The sequence below is a fragment of the Heterocephalus glaber genome, unplaced genomic scaffold (genome assembly GCF_053883595.1).
Source record: "Heterocephalus glaber isolate CG9 unplaced genomic scaffold, H.glaber_assembly_v1.0 deba00001175, whole genome shotgun sequence".
NCBI classification, from domain to species: Eukaryota; Metazoa; Chordata; class Mammalia; order Rodentia; family Bathyergidae; genus Heterocephalus; species Heterocephalus glaber.
This window is the reverse complement of record NW_028258207.1, coordinates 1,453,464-1,467,346: the sequence shown is the minus strand read 5'-3', so window position 1 is coordinate 1,467,346 and position 13,883 is coordinate 1,453,464. Positions and strand designations below refer to the sequence as shown.

At 54.6% G+C, this 13,883-nt stretch overlaps 1 long non-coding RNA gene across 2 annotated transcripts; it reads left to right on the top strand.

The window, feature by feature from the left end:
• The first annotated feature begins 1,897 nt into the window (after window positions 1-1,897).
• Window positions 1,898-13,332, top strand: LOC110349049 (uncharacterized). 2 transcript variants are annotated; one of them, XR_002394750.2, is made up of 3 exons: window positions 1,898-3,195; window positions 3,305-3,446; window positions 13,295-13,332. It is a non-coding gene; the product is annotated as an uncharacterized LOC110349049 (long non-coding RNA). The 2 variants fall into 2 exon arrangements; XR_002394749.2 differs by lacking the exon at window positions 13,295-13,332 and adding an exon at window positions 3,717-3,788 and having other exon boundaries at window positions 1,901-3,195.
• The last annotated feature ends 551 nt before the right edge of the window (window positions 13,333-13,883 follow it).

Sequence of the window (13,883 nt, the reverse complement as noted above, 5' to 3'; positions counted from 1 at the left end):
GCTAGGTGTGTAGAGGACACAGAGAGACAGGGAGGGAGGGAGGCCGTCTGGCCCACCGCCTGGCTCCCCTCCTCCGCAGGCTGGCGCTTTCCCCGTGAGTCTGGTCTGTGTTCTTCCACTGCAACTGCCTGGCCAGAAAGATGGGACCTTGATTTTGTCAGAAGCCCCAGGGAGACCTGAGCTGAGCTGGCCACAGCCTGACCAGCGACCTCTGTGCTGCCCTGGGAGCCCTGTGAGGGGGGGCATGTGGCGTCTGCGTCCCGTGAGCCGTGTGCCCAGTGCCTGTGGCGTCTGAGTCCTGGCCCGTGGCTCCTGAAGGTCGGGCTCTATGTGGCCCCTCCTCCCACCCACCCTGGCTGCACATTGCCAGAGCTCAGCTGTGCCAGGCTCTCGGCACCGTATGGCTGTGTCTGCCTTTGGCAGGAGCCCAGCAGGCTCACCTCAGAGTCCCGCACCTGCTGGAGCTGGGAGACGGAGACGGCGCTATGTCAGGTGCCCAGGAAGAAAGCAGGACCCGCCCAGCCTTGAAGTGCTCAGCGCAGCTGCTGTCTGAGGGCAGCAAGCATCCTGCGGTCTAAGAGCTGTGATGAGAGAAACGTTCCGACCAGGGCAGATAAAACGAGTATCCCTGGTTTGCCCAGACCCGGCTGGGGCGGCCTGGAGGAGCAGGACATGGCGGCTCCAGGACCCTGCAGGCTCTGCCCAGGTGAGCCTGGGCTCCCTGGCCAAGCAGCCCCGCACGGTGCCACGGGTCAGGGACCAGAGTGGTACCTGCTGGAAAGACGCTCAGGCGTGGTCTCTCTTCTGTGAGCATTGCTGCTTTTCTGTGACAGCGAATGAATAATTCCTCACGGTGGCATAAACGTTCCTAAGAGCTCAGTATATTTAGGGCTTGATCGAATGAACAGTTTTCAGTTGTCTGACATTTACTTAATTCCCTATTTTTGGATAGTTGAGTACTTCACATTTAGCATGTGCATATTAAACAACGAGCGAGCATCCTTATGATTAAATTTTTATAAATTTAAAAAGTAATTTCCCTAGGAGATACATAGAGAAGAATCGCTGATTACATCCTGTGTTTTAAGACTTTGCTTTGGATACACATAGTCAAATACAGATCCATGTATAATACAGAAAAATGTAATTTAATTTGAAAGTTAACAGGGTTTGCCTTGTCACGGTCTTGGCACCATCAGCTGGTTGTATCTTAACATACATTAGCTCTCCGAACTGAATTAATGTCTATGGGTTATTGTTTATGATAAACTGGCCCCACTGGATATGAAAAACATTTTTTTGGCACTGGGGATGGAACCCAGGGCCTTTGCACTGAGCTCCATCCCCAGCCCTTTTAATTCTCTCTCCCTCTCCCTGTCCCTCTCCTTCCTGAGACAGGGTCTCTCGCTAAGTTGGCCAGCCTTGGCCTCCCAGCGTGCTGGGCTTCCAGGTGTGCACCAGCAGGCCCGTCTCACGGGGGAAGATTTGAAGCCCGTGCTCGCTTTCGACTCCCACCATGCTGTCCCCAGGCTTGGGTGGACAGGACAGTGCCTTCCTGGGGTTGCGGCCTGCGCCTCACGGGGCGCCTGTCCTGCGCGTCAACCTCTCTGAGCTGGCGACAGGGTGGGGACCGGCGCGCACGCGGCCTCTGCGCGCCCGGTCTCCCTGAGGGGCTCACAGCGGGACGCAGATACGCTGGCGGGTCCGTGTGTCTGTCCCCCAAGTCCCGGGCCCGGAGCGGGTGGAGGCCCGGGTCGCCCAGCGCCAGAGGCGAGGACCACGGAGCGAGGCGCCCATGCACTGTCCTCGCGAGACTTTGATCTCAGCGTCAGCTTCCGCGTTTCCATGGCTTTCTGTACGCGAACACGTGAGTTGTCGAGGGGGCGGGGCGAGGGATGGGGGGACCAGGGGCGGGGCGAGAGGAGGGCGGGGCCTCTGCTCCTCACGCTGGCCAGGGCCTGGCCCTGGGCGCCCACCAGAGGCACAGGCATTGGCAGGCCTGGCCTGACCACCTGCGGGCCCTGCGCTGGGCGCCTCGGGCAGGCGTTCGCAGGGGCGCACGGGCGAAGGGCGGCCTGCACGGGGCTTCCAGGGCTGCTCAGAAGGGGCCGGGCGGGGAAGCCTGGGAGGGGCAGCGGAAGTGTCTTGGACAGTAAGGAGCTTCTGACAGCGCACACATTCACCGTAAGTTTTGACCACACCTCGCATCTGTAAAATAGAAGGACCCCTGTAAAACACACCCCACTGCCGTTATTATTCCTAGATTTCTTAACATTATTGGATATCCAGAGCTCACACTTTCAGTTGTCTTACTAAAATAGTAATGAATTCATATATTTAGTGTATGTACTGCCAAAGCCAGCACTGAATTCATGTATTTGAATATATTTAATATATTTTAATTCATCATAATGGTTACTGTTTTTATTATTTATTACCAATATAGTTAATATCACTGATGTTCAAATTGTCCTTTGGTTAGTAGGAGCTTCTCCAAGTTGGCTTAAATCCAGTCGGCTTTGATAATTTTCTTTTCTTTTTTGAGATTGGGTCTCACTATGCAGTTCAGACTGGCCCTGCAGTCACTGTGTAGCCCGGGCTGAACTGGAGCTCGCAGGGATCCTCCTGCCTCAGTTTCCCAAGTGCCGTGCAGCGCCGCTCTGGGCTCATGGTGATTTTCTTGCTTTCTGGTACAAGTAGATGCTCGGGCTCCTCGTTTCCTAGACCAGACCCGGAGTCAGCGCTCAGTCCAGAGACACGGTGCAGACTGGCGGACCCAGCGCCCGGCGAGTGGTGCTCCCGCTGTTTCCAGGCCTCTCATGTGGGCAGAACCAGGCAGTGGAAACAGTCTCCACACCTACTTATCATCTCTCTATCATCTACCTCTCTGGCTGGCTGTCTACCCACCCACCATCACCACCTATCATTGGTCTGTCATCTGTCTATCCATCCATCTGTCTGTCCATCATCTGTAGCTCCATCTCTCCATCCACCCATCATCTGCCATCCATATGTCTCTGTCTCCATCCACCATCTATTGATCTGTCTACCCATCACTCATCTGTCACGCACCTATCCACCTACCCATCTGCATCTGTTTCCTTCTCTTGTTGGAGGTGGGTGAACCTGGGGGACCCAAGGACCTGGCCTTGCTGCGCACACCTCTGCCCTGAGCGGGCCCTGGTCTCTCCCCTGGTGAGATAAGTTGCAGCATGGATGAGAACCTCCCTTCCTTTCTTGTCTCAGGATCACCTAGTTTTTACCTAAGGTTTTCAGCCTTCGTCTCATTTCCTTCTTCCCACAGCCAGCATCTTTGGTCCCAGCGCAGCCTGGACGGTAGAACCAGGATGTGCATAATCACTCCGTGGTTTTCTCTTGAGTCATCAGGCCGGCAGTCTGAGAACAGCAAAGCCACTCAGGACCACCAGCAGCATCACTGGAAACAAGTAATTTGGTGGGATCTTTCTGTGTTTAGGGTCTTTTCTACTAGGATACGCAGTCACATTTCTGTCACTTCTTTCTGTGTTGTGATGCCACAAAATGGTTTATCTCATTTTATACTTTCACATTTGGGAATTGATGTTTTAAGATTTAATTCTGTTTTAAAATTATGTAAAGCAACCACATACTACCCAACTCATATTTAGAAAGCAAAGCATATTCAAATAAGTTTAGCTTCCACTCGTCTTATTTCTAAGCCTTCCTTTCTCCTACAGGAAACCCTTTACCATCTTTATGGCTCCTTCTTCCATAAAAAACAGAATTAAATCTGCATTTCCATCTGTGTATCTCCCCGTTTTCTATGGAAGCGGCGCACGTCTTGTCTCCCCTGTGTCATTTGGCAGTGTGCTGCGGCACGCTCTCTGCCCTCGAGGATAGAGCACCCTCGGTGGATCCTGCAGTCACCGGGTGCTCCCCCGGATGTGCCATCTTCCCTCACCTTGACCTGGGCTGTGGCCGTGACCTGTGGTTCCTGTCTGTCCTAGCTGTTAAAGTTGGTGCGGCGACTTCATACGTAGCACACTTGTGTGTGGCTCTCTTGTGGTTTTACTGGTGCACATGCGGGAGTGATCTCGGCCGGTGTGGTCACCGAGCCAGAGGCACACGAATACGTAATGTCAGTAGATACCTCAAACTCTCCACTGGGGGCTACCCCATTTTACATTCCTTCTGACAATATACAGGAGGTGCTGTTTCCCTGCAGCTCTGCCAACAGAATCTGCTTTTGAACATCCGGAGGGGTAATTTGCATTTTTATTATTATTACCCAACTTTTTGAGGAAAATAAGATGTATGGAGAGCATGTAAGGTAATGCTTGGGCCCTGAAGGGCCAAGAGACTGAGTCAGCCAAGCTGGACGGTAGGGTGGCTGCATCCCAGGTGGATGGCTCGGCCGTTTCAGAAATCCTTGCCCCACTCAGGGCCCCTCTGTGCTTACCCAGCAAAGTCGTTAATCACCCAATCGCCCTCATCAAAGCCACCAGCATCTCACTGGAGGTTTATTCTCATGCAGAGTGAAAGTGTCCACTGCTGGGCGTCATGGGCTCCAGCTCTGAGTCCCGCCCATGTCTCCAGGGTGGACTGGTGCACAGTTACCTTGTGCAGAATTTCTCTTTCTCTGGCCATGCCCGTGACTCGAGGCAGGACAGCAGCTCTGGCTCCTACGGCATTTCTCCAAAAATAAGGCCTTACTCAGCTTTTGCTGCAAAGATGAAACAGGGCTCACTTTCAGGGCATGTCTTATTTCTTCATCTAAAATAATCTACATTTACTCGCTTATCCATGCACAAAAATCTGCGCTTGCTCAGATACAGTCCTCCTGTCATCGTCTTCAGGAGCTTTGTCATCACCCTCTAAACCCAAATTCCGGCCTGAATTTCTTGTGACTCTGTTTCCTGCGGGATCACTGGCCCAGTCTCCCATGTCCAGCAATAGTGCTCTCCTAGCAGCACTGCTTGCCCATGTGGCCTGCCCCATGGCCATTTCGTCCCAGGAGTTCTTCACCCAAGGCCTGGCCTCTTGCAGGCTGGCTTCACAGTTCCACTAAATCAAGCACTAACTGAAGACTTAGGAGACAGGCATGGCAATGAAAACTGTGACAGTGAAGAAGAATGGGCCACACAAAAGTGACCGAAGTTTGCAGGCCCCAAGTTCAGAAAATGTTTCTTTCTTGCTCACAAGTGCAGAAGTACGTCCATGACAACGCAAGCCGTGGTGAAGCACGGAGACTCATCTTGGACACAGCAAGCTCCCTTGTTCTCCTGGGCGCACATTGCTCATGCAGTGTCTGCTCTGAGGGGCTCCTCAGCAATGAGTCTCGAGTTCGTCTGTTTACAGGGGTGTTTGCCTCTCGTCCAAGGGCACCTGCTTAGATATTTACAAATACCGAATGATAATTCATATTATCATTTATTTAGGTATTAATGTCAACAACATCAGTTGTTCGTGTATTTTGTTATAATTCTATAACTCAATATGTCTGTCATGTGTGGGAACAGAGGTATGAACTGTGTCTATCCGGCTGACGAGCTTAACTGGGGCTTATCTTTGGGGTAGAGCTTATATTATGAGCATCCCGAAAAATCACGCTAGGGCTTATTTTCTGGTTAGGTCTTATTTTCGGGGAACTCAGTCTGTACGAGGTGCTGTGCAGAGTGCATTCTTTAACCCGCAGTCGCCCTGTGTGGTGAGAACTGTTACCATTCCACAGATGAAGCCTTTGAGACCTCAAGCCCAGTAGCCTCCTGGGCGCCAGAGATGGGCGTGGAGACCATGTTGGCCTCCCAAGGGGCCCAGGTTTCCTAGGGCTCCCCTGCCTCTGGGACCCCATGCGGCTCCCACGGGGCGTCCCCACCCCTCGCTGTAGGGGTGGAGTCTTCCAGGCGAGGCCGGGAGCACACATCTGCGCGCAGGCCTCTAGCTGGCTTGGACCGCAGGAAATGCGTCACTTCCCGTGCCGGACATGACAGCATCGAGGGGCCACGGTTTTAAAAATGAGGTGACGCGGTCTTGGTGTCAAATCTACAGGACGAGTCCTAGGGCCAGGCCGCTCTCCCCAGCCAAGCCACCCTCGAAGGCTCTGTTCTTCCTTCGCACGTCGCCTCTGTGTTTTCCTTGTGCTTCCCTGCAGGGTGGTCCGTTTTGGCTTTCGGACCACTGACCCCAGTCGCTCTCTCCCCGCCCCTGCTTGTCCCAGGGCTTGTCGGGAGGGAAGTCACTTCCCCACTGCTCTCCTGGCCCCCTTTGCCCAGGAAGTCGGAAGTTAACCTTCCGTGGAGCCTCTTCCGGCTAGCTCCCCTCACCGCCATCCGGTCTGGGCCTCTTCAGACCGGGAAGGGTTAAGTGCCAGCTCCCCCACTAGTCCCTCCTGCTGTGTTGCTGCTGCGTGCCTTTCTTCTGCTGCCTCCCAGCTGCATTACCATCCCGGCCCCTGCTGCGAGCCGAGCCAGGCTGCGCCTCTGCTGGCGCCATCAATTTTTCAGCACTTTGCTCGTTGCTCATTCCAGTCAGGCCCGCAGCCCACCAGGCCACCTTCCCTTGTCCTGCCAGCTCCTCCTGTCTGGAGCCTGCAGCCAGCCTCGTGCTGATGCCCCCACCAGGATCAGTCAGAGGATTAATCCTGGCCAAGCTGAGTTCCTGAGCAATTCCACCAGCATGCTCAGGTGCTGGCCTGCAGGAAAGTGCCCCGCCTGGGGGCCAGGACTGCCGTGGGCTCCGCCCCCCACCCACTGCCCACTCCCCACAGACGGGCACAGAGCTGCAGGCCCGCAAGGGGCACCGAACTGTGGGCACCAATTGCAGCAGAACGGGACCTGGCAGGAAATCACGTCTCTCCTCCATAAGGACATAAGACCGCACGATGAAGTTATCTTTAGATACCAAAGTGGGTGGTTGTCATAGCAATTTGTGCATTATTAAAAGTTCATCCTGGCAGCTAATCTGATAATGATGCTGGCTCACTATCCAGTCCAGGCGAGTGGGCTTGGGGCGCACGGGGTCCCCGTGCAACTCCGTGCTGTCTTCTCCTCTGCTCTTGGGGACAGAGCCGAGACCTGGCCGGCTGAGCTCCTGGGACTGTGGCCTAGAGGATGCCTGCAGCCCGGAGTGAGTCGGGTCTGTGAGAGCTGCACACACCCAGGCCCAGGCAGGCCCAGACAGCCAGGCCCGGGCCGTGAACTCCTCCTGCTGTAGTCACTGCTGCTTTCCCTCTGCACCTGCTTCCTTTGCTCAGTCAGTCCTGAGGCGGGAGGGGAGGAATGAAGACAGGCAGATGGTAGACAGGGAGGCCGCAGCTAACCATTTTACTTTCAAGAGGACGGCAACTTCCAGGACCCCGCGGAGTTGGGCATCACCCCAGGAGTCTGCATCCCCATTTTCTTGGTGGAGTTTAGGTTCCTTTCTTCCCGGGCCCTCACACCCGAATTCCTCAGGGCACCAAGCCCGCAACCGGCTTAACTGAGAAAGCAAAGAGGACCTGAGCCCAAGGCAGAGAGCAGGCCGACAGAATCCAAGAATGCTAACATTACCCGTCTCAGACAGACAGCAGAGCTGGGTCCACACCTGTTAGACAGCAGCCCCTGCTGGGCTCTCGCCCCTCTGAGAAAGACAGATGTTTGTGGTCCAGGGACCGAGCCGTTTCCCATCCTGCTCTGCTCCTCTGAGTGTGCACTTTTACGTTTCCTGTGTCTCTTACTGACTCATCCTACAAATTCTGCAAGGGAGTTGGGAACCTGCAAACCTATTCCACCATGGGAAGGCTGGGTTCCTGTCGCAGCTTCTGGACCTCTAGGCCCTGCCTGGTGACATGCCGTGGAACCAGCTCCCCCCGGGACAGAGGGTGCCTTTTCCACCCTGGTCATGATTTAATGGCAGCTCGTACGTCCTGGGTCGCTGTGGTTTTGTGAATCCCAGAGTCACAACCCAGGGCCCCGCTGTCTAAGGTTCGGGCGCCGGGTAACCCTCTCCCGCTAGGTCAGAGGTCCCGTCACTTTTAAGTCCTTCTGAGAACTTGTGCCACTGCTTTCTCTTCCCTGCTTGGGTTTTTCTAGGGCAAAGGTCCATTGGGCTCGTGTTCAGATTTCAGGGTGATTTTCATCCTTTTCTTGTCTTTTAAAATTAAGCTGCTTCTACACTGGTGGGAGTGGGTGGAGCAGCTGTTTGGTGGCAGGAAGTTGGGGTATCGCACCCCCTGCACTTGTGCCCTTCCTTACGGGGCAGAGACCGTCTCAGCCTGAGAGAGGAAGGGTGGCAGACACACAGCAGTGTGTGGAACCTGAGCGACAGATTCTGTTCCCAGCTTCTTCCTGTTGATTGGTGTCCTGGGATGGGTGGAGTCATCAACCATTTATAGCTTTACTTTCCTCACCTACCTCTCAGGATGGCTTTGAGGGTTTAATGAGGGTTTCTGGCTTGGGAACAGGGGCTTCAGAGTACCAGATGACCACTGCTGACCACAGTTACAGCCACCCCTCTCCCACGAAGGCCATTCACCCCCTTCGCGGCCTGCCCAGAGCGCACCACTGTTGACAATGCCAGAGCCTCCATCTCCGAAGCCATGCAAGTTACTGTGGTGTCCCGGTTCACAAACTCAATCTGTTCCACGATTCTGGAAAAGATGGCCATGGTTGTGTTCACGCAGGAGAGGTGGCCATGGTTGTGTTTGTCACCCAATGCAGAGTTCACAAACAAAACCAAAATTTTGCAAAATGCTTCTGTTTGCGAACCAAGGCACCACTGTAGTCTTAAAAATGCTGAAAGTCAAATTCAGAGGAGTCTAAATGGCACCAAAACACCAACACAAAGAGGAACAAAGTGATTCTGGGAAATCTTTCCATTGCAAGAACAGCAAATCCTCTAATCCTGCACTCCGGGGCCTCCATCTTTGTTTTTCTAAAGAGCCTGGATTTTGAAGTCAGAAAGAACCTTAAACTTTGTTTAGTTCATCATTTCAAGCATTTTCAGCCTCAGATACCATTCTTCAAAAAGAGTGATTCTCAGAAGGTTTGTCAAACAAAAGCAGAGTGGAATTTGGCGCGGACCCCTGGGGCCTGGCACCTACCTCCTCTTGGCTCAGCCATGGCAGGCCATGCGGGCACAGCTTGGCAAACAACTGATCTGTTGCTTCATTTCCAGTGACAAAGGAAGAGATGCCGCCCACTGACGTGTCATACCGGGGCTTCTTTACATGGGTCCAGGGAACCCAGGCAAGGCACTTGGGAGGAAGAAAAGCCCCGGAGATGGGCTTGGTGCCCCGTCTCGAGAGGGGGAGCTGTGGGAGACCCCAGCCCTCACTCGAGTCTGTGTGCTGAGGGTTCGTCCTGGCCGCCCTTTTCTTCCACCCTGTGCAGCTCCTCCCAGCCCAGCTGCCGGTGCCTGGCAGCTCCCTGGCGCCTTCCCCTCCACGTGGCCCTCTGTTGTCAGGCACAGAGCCTAACTGGAACTCTGGCTTCCTCTGCGTCGAGCAGTGTTGGTCCGTGAGGTCAGGAGTGCCCATGTTTGCTGCATGTATGTTTATGTGCAGCTCTTCCTTTTGAATGGTCCCAACCAACGTGTAGCGACCTTCTCCACCTCCTCCGATCAGTTTTGGCTTGAAGTCTGCTTTGTTTAGAGAGGTTTTCTGCTGCTTCTCAGCTCCTGTTGCATGGCATGTGGTTTTCCATCCTTTGATCTTTAGTCTATGAATTTCTTTTTGGATTAAATGTGTTTCTTGTATACTTCATGTTAGGAAAATGGAAGAGAAGCAGAGGCCCGAGCTCACAGGACAGGTTTATTTCAGAGCAACCTGAGAGGGGCCGTGCGCGGCACTGAGACCAGACCTGCAATTCTCACAGGGCTGTAGGGTCTTTACAGGGTCATGAGCATAAAAAGGGGGTGGAAGGAGAAAGTCACAGTGGGACTTTCAGGGGACAGTTCAGTACAAAGGATTGTGGCTGTCCATCAGGGACGGGCTTGGAAACACAGGGAGTTGCGTGTTGTCTGTCAGGAGCAGGGCAGAAGGATGGGTGGGAATGGGAGGCTGTGGGGCTGCTGCTGGGCCTCGAAGACCGGACCCAGGACCCATCTGCAGCAGGGGTGAAGCACAGCAGGGGAGGGATTTAGAGCGGGCTCTGCTCAGACCAGGATGGTGGCGGCGGATTCCTTCCCCACAGCACTGAGCTGTTTTCTGAGTTACTGCTGAGTCGCTGACTCGGTCCTGTCCCGAATTCATTTCCTGCTGTTGACCAACACCCCTCCTGCTCGCCTGCTCACTCTGCCTGCTGCATCCTTCCCACTGGCCTTTTTGCTACTGTTGGTTTGCTTGGGTTTCCTCGGACATCCCGAGAGTGTCTCAGAGCCCTGGTTTGGTGCCCTTTGTCCCTGAAAGACCTTTTTTCTCTATCACTTTTGAAAGATGGCTTTTCAGGATATATTATTCTGGGTTGGAAGCTGTTTTCATTTAAGGTTTGAAAGACTTCACTCCAAGCTCTCCTGGCCGCTAAGGTTTGTGTTGAGAAGTCTTCCGTCATTCCAGTGGGTTTACCTTTATAAGTGATTTGTTGTTTTTTCTCTAAAATCTTTTAACTAAATATCTCAAGATTAATAAAGCTTAATAGTAATACTGGTAAAGAGGGAAGGGTTGGGAAAGGGGAAAATGAAGGAAAGAAAAATTGAAAAATACAGACAAGGAAGATGAAAAGGAGGGGAGAAAATGAGATAAAAGATTCTATTAAGGAGGAGAGGAAATTAATATAATTAGATAAAAGTAACAGAAAAGAAAAATCAAGAAAAAGAGAAAAAAAATGAAAAGGCAGAGAATAAAATAAAAAAGAGAAAACGAATGAAAAAGAAGAAAGAAGAAAAAGAGAAAACCACCCCTAAATCCCTAAAAATGAAGGGAAGGAGAAGGAGGAGAAGAAACGACCCCCAGCCCTCCGAGCTTGTGAGTGAGGCTTCTCCGGGCGGGCCTGGGGCAGTGAGTCCCGCTGAGGCCTGGGCTCCCGGCTCCGGTGTGACGCAGGCCGCTGGCCGCTGGCCTCTTCCCTGCTGGGCGGGGTTGCTCAGCCGTGTCCGCCTGGGCTGTGGCCACTCAGCCGCTCCCTCTCCGGTCCCATGGTGCGCCCCGAGTCTCCGCCTTTGCCGCCTCGCCTGTGTCGGTGGAGATGTGCAGCCAGGCTTCCTTTCCTGCCTGCTCCTGCTTTCCTTCTGTGTTGTGCTCAGTGTCTCCAGCTCCTCTGTAGTTCCCAGTTTCCCTGCAGCTCCCGCTGATCCCCAGAGAGCTACTTCCGTCCTCTTTCCCAAGCTGTCGTTGTCCAGCTGTCCCGACCCGGGTCCCGGAGATGCTGTTTGCTGCTGGTCTCTGCTCCCTGTCTTCCACCCTCCAAGACTGTCTTCTCCCCAGCTGGCTCTCGGGAAAGTCCTGCTGGGCCACCTTCCCCTGCCGCTGCAGGGCCCAAGACACAGCCACTTGGGCAGCGCAGCGGGGAGAGAGATCAGAGGGAGGGTGGGGGATGCTCAGAGGAGCCCAGAGGGTGACTGCAGCCTGGCTGGGTCCCAGGCGCTCTGCCCACCCACATCCCTGCTGCTGGAAGTCACTGTCCTGCCATCTGTGTCTGTGCAGTCCACATGCACCCGGGACAGCGTGGGTCTCTTCCTGCGCCTGGTTTGTGTCACTCAGCGCGACGCCCTCCAGGCTCTCCTGGTGTCAGTGAGGCGGATTCCCTTCCACACTGTGGCGGGGCAGAGAGCCCCTGTCGCTCGTTCGGTGACCTGCGGACCCTCGCTGTCCAAGGCCCAGATCTCCCTGAGTGTCACTCGTCATGCATCACAGCCCGCCGCTCACACCCTGCTGGTGGGCACAGAGCCCAGGTCCCACTTCCTTCCAGGGAGACAGGAGGACGTGGGTCCCAGTTCCTCATCTGTAGAAAAGGTGGCTGTGACAGCTAAGTAAGGTATTTGCTGAGCCTAGGCTGACCATCACTTGAACAAGCACTCAGCCGCACCAGTGCTTTCTAGGGGCCTGCGTTATTACACAGAGCTAAGTTAGGTAGAAAGATTATAGGCCGTTGGATAGGGCTGGGCCCTCCAGAGTCAGCACAAAGGTAAAACACATCACAGCCATGGGTGGAAACGCATCTGTTGGAGACCAGGCCTCTAGATAAAGATGAAATGACCAGGCCTGCGTACCTCCCTGAAGGACAAGCTCAGTGGCAACACCGGCCTAATGCAGTCCAGAGAGACATCCGCCGCCCAGGGGTGACCAGGCCCTGCGGACCCATCATGCCCTAGAGAAAGTCTGTTCTTCCCACGCACACCTGTTATGTGACTTGCTTCCCCGCTGGATCACGGTTACCTACGCCACCATACTCGTACCCTTATTGGCTAATGACAGCTGTGACCACGTGGTACCCACATGGTCTGTGCTCTATACAACTTCCCTGTAAAGTGGGGTCCTCCGCTACCCATTTGGGTCCCCTCCTCTCCCAGGAGCCGTCTTCTCAATAAGCCTGTCCTATTCTTAACCTGTGTCATTGCTAAAATTCATTCTTTACTTTTAGAGAACACAAACTGGGCAGATCAGACTCTAACGGGTTGGGAGCTGTAATATTGCCCCTGTATCACTGGAGGTCCTGTTTCATCCGGTATCAGCCTGGGTCAGCATGTGGGAGACCCCAGGTCAGCACGAGCATTCTTCACGTGGGGCCAACGCTTGCTGCGGAAGCCGTGCTCAGAGTGTGCAGTGGTGCCCGAGGCCCCTGTGTTCCTGGTCCTCTCCTGGTCGCGTTTCCTCCTGGCTCCCATCTGTGACCACAGCCTGGACATGCATGTGGGGCTGCTCCCTTCCTGACGCCCAGCCCGCGGCTGATGCGCCCTGAGCCCTGTGGCATGGAGCAGACTGAGGACAGCACTGTCACCACCCGCACAGCCAGCAGCCTGCAGCCCCTACCATGCCCCACACACATCCAGCCCGGCCAGTGGCGAAAGTGACATCCCGCCCGAGGCTGGCAGCCAGCCGTGTTCAAGCCCTTGCTTCCTGCTGCTGCTGCCGGGGCAGAAACATGATTCTACTTCCTAAGGGCACAGAAGAGGGGCTGGCTCGGCTTCCTTGTGTTAGGCCTTTTGGGCTTTCATTCCCTGATCCCAGGGTTGTTCTGGTGCATGCTGCAGGGGCAGTTTGGGTCCTGAGCAAGTGAGACCACGAGCAGCCGCCCACTCGAGGGGGCAGAGTGGAAAGGAAGGGAGACAGGGACAGGGCAGTGCGGTGAGGGTTCTGCAGAGCACAGCGACCCTCAGATGCCCTTCCTCGTGTTCTTCCCAGATGCCCGGACCTTGCAGAGCAGCCAGAGGGCCGGGGCCCCAGCTGACGCCAGGTGAGCAGCGGTCTGTGTTTGGTGGGGACAGCTGGGATCTCCTCAGAGGCGTGGTCTTGCAGGTCACATTCACTGCACCGCTTAGATGTAGAAGGTGATGCTTTTGGCTTTGGTTTTGAAACAGAGTCTTGCTTTGTAGCCTAGGCTGGCCTTGAACTCACGATTCTCCTGCCCCAGCCTCCACGTGCTGGAATTGCAGGCGTACCTCAGGGTGCCTGGTGAAGGATGATATGTTTATACTTCAGATCCTTCATTTTTACCATAGTGATTGCCCTGCAGGAAGCTAGGTGGCCACTGCAGCTGACTGTGATAGGGTGCAGCTGTAGCCTGTGAATTCCCTTCTGACCTTGCGCGCTGAACACTGGTGCTGGGGAGGGGCTGTAGGACTGTGGACAGGAACTCTGGAGACCTGGGACAAGAGCTTCTCCCCCAGGGCGGGAGAGAGGAAAGCAGAGGCAGGTGTGGGGAGCTCGGGCACTATGGTCTAGAGAGGGACCCAGCGGTGCCATGGAGGGTGCTGAGCCTGGTTCCTGGGCA